This window comes from Podarcis filfolensis (genome assembly GCF_964270895.1).
Source record: "Podarcis filfolensis genome assembly, chromosome: 2".
In the NCBI taxonomy this organism is placed as follows: domain Eukaryota; kingdom Metazoa; phylum Chordata; class Lepidosauria; order Squamata; family Lacertidae; genus Podarcis; species Podarcis filfolensis.
The window spans coordinates 907129-915353 of record NC_139605.1 but is presented as its reverse complement, the minus strand read 5'-3'; the positions used below and the strand labels follow the sequence as shown (position 1 = coordinate 915353).

The window sequence follows — 8225 nt, the reverse complement described above, 5'->3', positions numbered from 1 at the left end:
GATGGATGGTGGCTAATGGATTGAGGTGGAATCCTGACACGACAGAAGTACTGTTTTTGGGGGACAGGGGGCAGGCTGGTGTGGAGGACTCCCTGGTCCTGAATGGGGTAACTGTGCCCCTGAAGGACCAGGTGTGCAGCCTGGGAGTCAGTCTTGACTCACAGCTGTCCATCAAGGAGAAGACGAATGGGAAAGATATTAGATAGGAAAGAAACCCAGAAACATAAGGGTCATAGGTTCAGGATATTCTGCAGAACCAGGAAGCCCTCCTCAGAAGGGTCAACTGAATCAAAAGAAACGGAAGCTCCGATAGAGCGTCTGAGACAGATTGTTTGTTTTGCAATAAATCTTCTAGCTAATTATGACTTGCATGCTGTGTTATCAAGATGGCAGCCTGGGCTCCTGACACTGTCTACCAGCTCCATCTGGTACGCCAGCTGGGACCCTCTCTGCCCACTCCTTTATGTCTGTTAAACCCCCCCCGGGGGGGAGATTCCACCATAATCACACCCAGCTGTTACCAACTCCATCTGGTATGCAGGCTGAGACCCTCCCTGCCCGCAGACTGTCTGTCCAGAGTGGTGCTTGCTCTGGTCATCTCCCGCTTGGACTATTGCAATGTGCTCTCCGTGGGGCTACCTTTGAAGGTGACCCAGAAGCTACAATTAATCCAGACTGGGGCAGCTAAACTGGAGACAAGGGGCGGCTGCCAGGACCATATAACACTGGTCCTAAAGGATCTCCACTGGCATTTCCAAGCACAATTCAAAGTGTTTCTGCTGACCTTCAAAGACCTAAACCTGAAGGAGTGTCTCCACTCCCATCATTCAGCCCGGACACTGAGTCGCCTCCGAGCGTCTGATGGTGGTTCCCTCACTGCCAGAAGCAAAGTTACAGGGAACCTCTAAGATGTCAAGTAGATAAAGAATTACACAACTTTTAGAAGACGTCTGAAGGCAGCCCTGTATCAGGAGGTTTTAAATGTTTGATGTTTTTATGTGCACTGTAAGTTGTCCAGCTAGATTGGTGGCAGAATAATAATAATAATAATAATAATAATAATAATAATAATAATAATAATAATTTCAACTTTACACCTGCCCCCTCCCTTGCTGAGGGCGCCCCTGTACAACAGTAGACTGGGTTCTGCAGCCTTCGCTGGAGGGAAGCACATCAGTGGCGGCTCCGTTCCTTTGCATGCGGAAGAAGGAGCTGGTTTCAGTTGCCGGCAGGGAAGGAGAAACTCCGGTGCGTGAAGCTTGCGCAATTTGCCACCCTCCGCTCCGGCCTCCCCTGCTCCCACCCTCGCTCCGGGGGCGGCTCTTCTTCATAGCTCTATGGGCAGACGCATTCGGAAAGGAAGCCGAAGAACGTCGGAAATTGCCGAGCCGGAGGGGAGGGGAAAGGAGCCCCTCCCCCCGAGGGGGCGCGTCCTTGGAGACCCCCAGAGAAAGGAAATCGGAATAGAATAGCGAGCGAGGGAAGCGGAGGGACAGAGAGGACAAAGAGGTAAAGCTGTAGGGCGGGGAAGGGGGCGAAGGGCAGGGAGGGAAAGGGGGCAGAGACCCCCCCCCAACAACAACTCACGTCTTGGGCGCTGTCAGCAGAGGCCCCGATGCATGCAATCCGGCTGAAGATCAGGGCCCCTCCTTTCGCAGGGATTGCATTACACGCCCCCCCGAGATCAGCCTTCCTGTCTTTTACTATGGGAAATGCGGCGGGGGGGGGGGGCTTTCTGCAGAGGGAGCACCGGCAGGGTTTGCGTTGCAAGATCTCCTTTGCAGCGCAAGGAGATGCTCAGCTGTCAAGAGATGCTCAGCTCCCCTGCCCCCCCCCCTGGGTGCCTTTGAGGCAATAAAAATGGGAGGCCCCCCCAGGGCTGGGACTTGAACCCAGGACCCTCTGCGAGTTCCGGCTTTCCCCTGGCAGGAATCCCTGGGGCGCCGCGATCCTGGCTTGGCGGGTCCCCTTTGGGGGGAGACTGGGGACTCCATGGAAGGGTTAATGGGGGCGAGAGAGGCCTGGATGGAGACCCCCCCCCGTCTCCCTCCTGGGATGGGGAGAGATTTGGCAGGAAGGCTGAGTCGGCCGGGGGGGCCTCTGGGGAAAGGGGACCCGGGGGGGCGGAGGGAGGAAGGGAGCATCCCTGGGGAGGGATCGGAGCCATCTTGGAGAAAGAGAGACGCCTGCCTTGACTTCTCCCTCCTGCCCAGGAATCTGCCAGGACTCCGCGTAGACCAGGGAGAGATCCCTGAGCAGGAGCCCCGATCCAGCCACCCTCTCCTCCCCTGAAGCTCAGTCCTTGCCCTGCCTTGGGTCCCAGATCAGGAGCTGCAGGGGGCGCTGGGGGCTGTTCGAGCGAGTCCAGCCATGGGGGGAAAGAGGAAGCCCCCTTTCTTATCCCCCCCCCTTTGAGGCTTCTCTCTGGGCAACTCCAGTCTCTCCCACATGCCTGTGTTTCTGTGCAGAAGCATCTAAAGGGCTCCCACCCAGAGACACCTGGGCCCAGCTCCTCCTCTCCATCCACCAGGTGTCCATTATTCCCACTGTTGTGTATTGAGTCAAAGGATTTTATATCTGTATTATTATTGTCTGTATTTGCATTAGGGTAAAGTAACTGCCTTTTGGTTCCAGAGGGTACAGCTACTATTGGTTCATTTAAGCTGCTGTATTTGGATCCTCTGTCTTATTGGTTTCCTCCAAAAGGTAGGACTGTGATTGCCTGATATTGTTCCCTCCAAAATTTATCCTTTCTAGCTAGTTCCCTGTCCCTATAAATGTAGCTCTCCCCTCCTCAGTTCTCAGTCTTGTTTGCTTTAATAAAGAAGCGTTACTACAGAACTGTCTCCAGCATACCGTATTTTTCGCCCTATAGGACGCACTTTTTCCCCTCCAAAAATGAAGGGGAAATGTGTGTGCGTCCTATGGGGCGAATGCAGGCTATCGCTGAAGCCTGGAGAGCGAGAGGGGTTGGTGTGCACTGACCCCTCTCCCTCTCCAGGCTTCAGGAAGCTATCCGCAAGCCATGGGAGCCCGCGGGAGTTCCCCCCGGGCTCCCCCGGCTTGCGCAGAGCTGCCTGCATCCCGAAGCCGCGGCGCGCTGAGCCTCTTATCCCGAAGCCCCGGCGGGCTCAGCAGTCGCGCCGGGGCTTCGGGTAGCTCTGTGCAAGCCGCGGGAGAGCTCCCACGGCTTGCGCAGAGCTGCCTCTTATCCCGAAGCCCCGGCGGACTCAGCAGTCGCACCGGGGCTTCGGGTAGCTCTGCGCAAGCCGTGCGATGGCTCCCCTGGCTTGCGCAGTGCTGCCTCTTATCCCGAAGCCCCGGCGCACTGAGCAGTCGCGCCGGGGCTTCGGGTAGCTGTGCGCAAGCCGCGGGAGAGCTCCCCGGCTTGCGCAGAGCTGCCTCTTATCCCGACGCCCCGGCGGGCTCAGCAGTCACGCCGGGGCTTTGGGTAACTCTGCGCAAGCCGCGGGATGGCTCCCCTGGCTTGCGCAGCGCTGCCTCTTATCCCGAAGCCCCGGCGCGCTCAGCAGTCGCGCCGGGGCTTCGGGTAGCTCTGCGGAAGCTGCGGGAGGGCTCCCCCAGCTTGCGCAGCACTACTTCTTATCCCGAAGCTACCCGAAGCGACTGCTCAGCGCGCCGGGGCTTCGGGATAAGAGGCAGTGCTGCGCAAGCCGCGGGAGGGCTCCCCCGGCTTGCGCAGCGCTGCCTCTTATCCCGAAGTCCCGGCACACTGAGCAGTCGCGCCGGGGCTTCGGGTAGCTCTGCGCAGGCTTGCGGAGAGCAGCCTGTTCTGGGGGCTGGGGTCGGGGGAAGCTCGGGCTTCCCCCGCCCCAGCCTCGCGCCTTGGGGGGGAAATATTTTTTTTTCTTTATCTCCCCCCAAAGAAACTAGGTGCGCCTTATGGGCCGGTGCGCCCTATGGGGCGAAAAATACGGTATTATGTCAAGAGAGCTGAAATCACAAACCCCACGTCACAACAACTGGCGACGAAGGTGGGATCCGGAATGCTGAGGAGCGGTTAAACGCAGCCCTGCCTCAGAGTCCGGATTGTAGCTAAGAACAAGACTCACTGGCCGGCTGAGAAGACGACCCTGCCCACAGGACAATGGAGAGTCCAAGGGTATTGGAGCCCTTCCAGCCATCAGAGCCCCACACGTGGGAAGACTACGTCAAGGTGAAGATTGAGGGTCAGCTGTGCGACATGGAGGTGGACTCCGGATCTGGATTCACTATCGTGTCAGACCAGACTGCGAGGACATTCTTTCCCAGGGGTAAGTTGCCCCCTCTGGAGCCCTTCCCGGCAACCTTGCAGTCATACTCAGCGGGCCGCATCCATGTCATGGGAATGTGTGCCGTGAGAGTACAGTTCCGGGACAAACAGGCGGTACTCAAACTGGTGATTGCGAAGGGCAGTCGCCCCAGTCTCCTGGGCACTGACTGGTTCCCCGCCCTGGGACTGAGTATATCAGGGCTTAATTCAATCCAAACCTGCCCTGAGATGAGCGAGGCATTATGCAAAGAATTTGCTGGTCTCTTTAATGGAAAACTGGGTTGTTATAAAGGGCCCCCAGTTGACTTCGAATTGGACCCTGGGGTGGCCCCAATCCGACTCAAACCAAGGCGAGTGCCATTTGCACTGCAACCCAAGATCGAAGCAGAGCTGGATAAATTGGTCAAGCAGGGAGTTCTCTCACCCGTGGACTCTGCTAAGTGGGAGACTCCAATCGTCACGCCCCTTAAAGCAAATGGGGAAGTCAGGATCTGTGCAGATTACAAATGTACTATCAATAAGGCACTCAGGGGAAACTCATACCCCATTCCAGTCGTATCACATCTGTTGGCTAAACTGGCTGGGGGCAAGGTGTTCGCCAAAATTGACCTGGCACAAGCTTACCAACAGCTGCCAGTAACCCCACAATCAGCGGAAGCGCAGACTATTGTCACATATAAAGGGGCGTTCAGAGTTAACAGATTACAATTTGGAGTTTGTGTGGCCCCAGGGATTTTTCAAGGGCTCATGGAACGCCTGTTAAGAGGTCTGCCGGGGGTCTTGCCATTTTTTGATGACATTTTGATTGCTGGTAAAGACCCACAGGAACTGGTTGCGCGTGTCCGTGCAGTGTTGCTCAAGTTCAAGGAGGTGGGGTTGCAACTGAAAAAGGAAAAATGCAGTTTTGGGGTGCCAACTGTGGATTTCTTGGGGTTTAAAATTGATGCATCAGGCATCCACCCCACAGATGCTAAGATTAAGGCCATCATTGAGGCACCACGACCACAGAACAAGACGCAGTTGCAGTCATTCCTGGGACTTATTAACTTTTATCATTCGTTCTTACCCCAGAAAGCTTCGGTAGCTGAACCATTACATCGACTGTTGCAGAAAAAGAATGTGTGGCGATGGGGGCAGGGGCAGCAGAAGGCTTTTGACTCCTTGCGAGGAATGCTGAGTAGCAGGAGCGTCCTTGCTCATTATGATGAGTCGAAGCCGCTGGTCCTGGCATGTGATGCCTCTCAATACGGCCTGGGGGCGGTGCTGAGTCATAGGGAACCGGATGGGTCGGAAAAGCCCATCTCTTTCTATTCCCATACATTGTCGCCCACGGAGCGCAACTATGCTCAAATTGACAAAGAGGCGCTTGCAATTGTGGCAGGAATCAAAAAGTTCCATGATTATGTGTATGGTCGCCATTTCTCCATTGAAACGGACCACAAACCACTGTTAGGGTTGTTCAACCCGAACAAACAAACGCCACAAATTCTCTCCCCCAGAATGTTGCGTTGGTCGATATTCCTGAACGGGTTCCAGTACACCCTGACCCATGTGCCGGGGAAACGGTTGTGCCACGCTGATGCGCTGAGTCGATTGCCTCTTCCTGGCGGGAGCAATGTGGATCCTGCCCCAGCGGAGCACATAATGATGCTGGAAACACTTCCGGGGGCTCCTGTAACGGCTACTGATATAGCTGAGAAAACGAGGAAAGATGCTGTTCTCTCCCGTGTGCTCACTTGGGTGGGGAGGGGGTGGCCAGGTGGTCTGCATGAAGACAAATTCAGGCCTTATGCGACAAGGCAGCACGAGTTGTCCATGCATAAGGGTTGTCTCCTGTGGGGAGATAGGGTGATCATCCCAGCACCACTGAGAAACAGGGTTCTTGAGACGCTTCACATGGGACACCCGGGAATGGTCAGGATGAACTCGCTAGCCCGATGTTATGTGTGGTGGCCTGGAATGGACCAGAACATAGAACAATGGGTACGAACATGCAAGGCATGCCAAGAGGCGCGGCCAGAAGTGGCCAGAGCACCAGTTCACTGGTGGGAGCAGTCCAGATCTCCCTGGAGCCGGCTGCACTTAGATTTTGCTGGGCCATTCCAGGGGAAGGTCTTTTTGGTTATCGTCGATGCATATTCCAAATGGTTAGAAGTGGCGATGGTCCCTAGCATGGCATCAGCTGCCGTAATCAAGGTGTTGAGGCAGCTGTTTGCAACCCACGGGTTACCTGAGACCATTGTATCAGATAATGGGGCAGCTTTTGTATCCCAAGAATTCAGGGCATTCTTGGCTGATAACTTCATAAGAGGGGTCACATCCGCGCCCTTTCACCCATCCTCCAATGGGCAGGCTGAGCGCATGGTAAGAACAGCCAAAGAATCCATTGCGCGCTTAATGGAGGGTAACTGGTCAGCTCGCATCGCGCGAATGTTATTTTTGCAGCATGCGACGCCGTGTACTGCGACGGGCAAGTCGCCAGCTGAGCTGCTCTTGGGTAGAAGACTGGTAACGGTGCTGGATTATGTCCACCCCGATAAAATGCCAAACCGTAATTCAAGAGCAACCCCCCAGGCTGAGGCTGACACAACAAGGTATCTCGCCCCTGAAGATCTGGTCTGGGTGAGGAACTATTCACGAGGTTCGCGGTGGGTGGCTGGTGTGGTCACCCGGACTAGTGGACCAGTGTCCTACTATGTGACCTTGGAAAATGGGCAAGTTTGGAAGAGACATATAGATCAGCTGAGGCGCCGGGCGCTCAGCAGGGAGGGGTCAGATAATTCATCCCTGGCTAACGACGCAGAGCTGCAAGACCAGAGTGAAAATGGCCCAGAGGTGCAGTCACCAGGGGCTTCAGCAAATGAACCAGGGTCTGCTAGTCCTCAGGAGGACGAGGTACAGGTAGGGGACCCTGCGATGTCTGGGACTCCATCTGTTCCTGACGAAACCCCTATAGCACCCCCCCTACCACAGGTAACATCCAATCCAGAACCGGCAACACCTGTTGTCAGGAGATCAAGTAGAACTTGTAGGACCCCACAGTACCTGAGAGATTACGTCTGCGGTGCTCACTAGGGGGGGAGGGGTGTTGTGTATTGAGTCAAAGGATTTTATATCTGTATTATTATTGTCTGTATTTGCATTAGGGTAAAGTAACTGCCTTTTGGTTCCAGAGGCTACAGCTACTATTGGTTCATTTAAGCTGCTGTATTTGGATCCTCTGTCTTATTGGTTTCCTCCAAAAGGCAGGACTGTGATTGCCTGATATTGTTCCCTCCAAAATTTATCCTTTCTTGCTAGTTCCCTGTCCCTACAAATGTAGCTCTCCCCTCCTCAGTTCTCAGTCTTGTTTGCTTTAATAAAGAAGTGTTACTACAGAACTGTCTCCAGCGTATTATGTCAAGAGAGCTGAAATCACAAACCCCACGTCACAACACCCACTATATCAGTTCACTTAAATCTGTGGGATTTAAGAGATTGGGAAGATTGTTATGGAAATGGGTGGGTTCCTGTGTCCCCCCCCCTTTATTTTTATTAAACCTATTAGTCTCTTTCTCTTGCCCAGGACTTACAACCTGTTGTTGTTGTTATGTTCCACGGTGACACTCCAAGTCCTTCTTTGTAGTGTTTCCTGTATTTTGGGGGCAGAGAGAAGGCTGTTCTCAGGGCCTGCTCCACCATAAGGGAAACTGAGGCAGCCCCTTCAGACAGGAGATGCAGGGAGGGGCAAGGAGGGGACGGAGCTGAGTCCCATTTGGCCAGCCCTGATTTAACCCTCTATCCTCTCATCCAGTGGAAGGTGCTGTCCCATTGCCAGTGTCCTAGACTCAATGCAGCCGCCTTGGGAAGTCAATGGTGCAGGATGATTTGGGAATGTGAGCAGTTGGTTGGACTGCATCAGGAAGATGTTGGAGATCACGGAGAAAGGAAAAATGAAAGCGCTTTCAGGGGA

At 54.5% G+C, this 8225-nt stretch overlaps 1 protein-coding gene across 3 annotated transcripts in view; it reads left to right on the top strand.

Moving 5' to 3' along the window:
* Positions 1-1242: 1242 nt before the first annotated feature.
* Positions 1243-8225, top strand: part of LOC310756436 (uncharacterized protein) — a 74987-nt gene continuing 68004 nt past the window's right edge. For all 3 annotated transcript variants that reach the window (XR_014544875.1, XM_083600503.1, XM_083600499.1), the window contains exon 1: positions 1243-1509. The gene's annotated coding sequence lies outside the window, so the exon portion shown is untranslated. The remainder of the gene's footprint in view (positions 1510-8225) is intronic.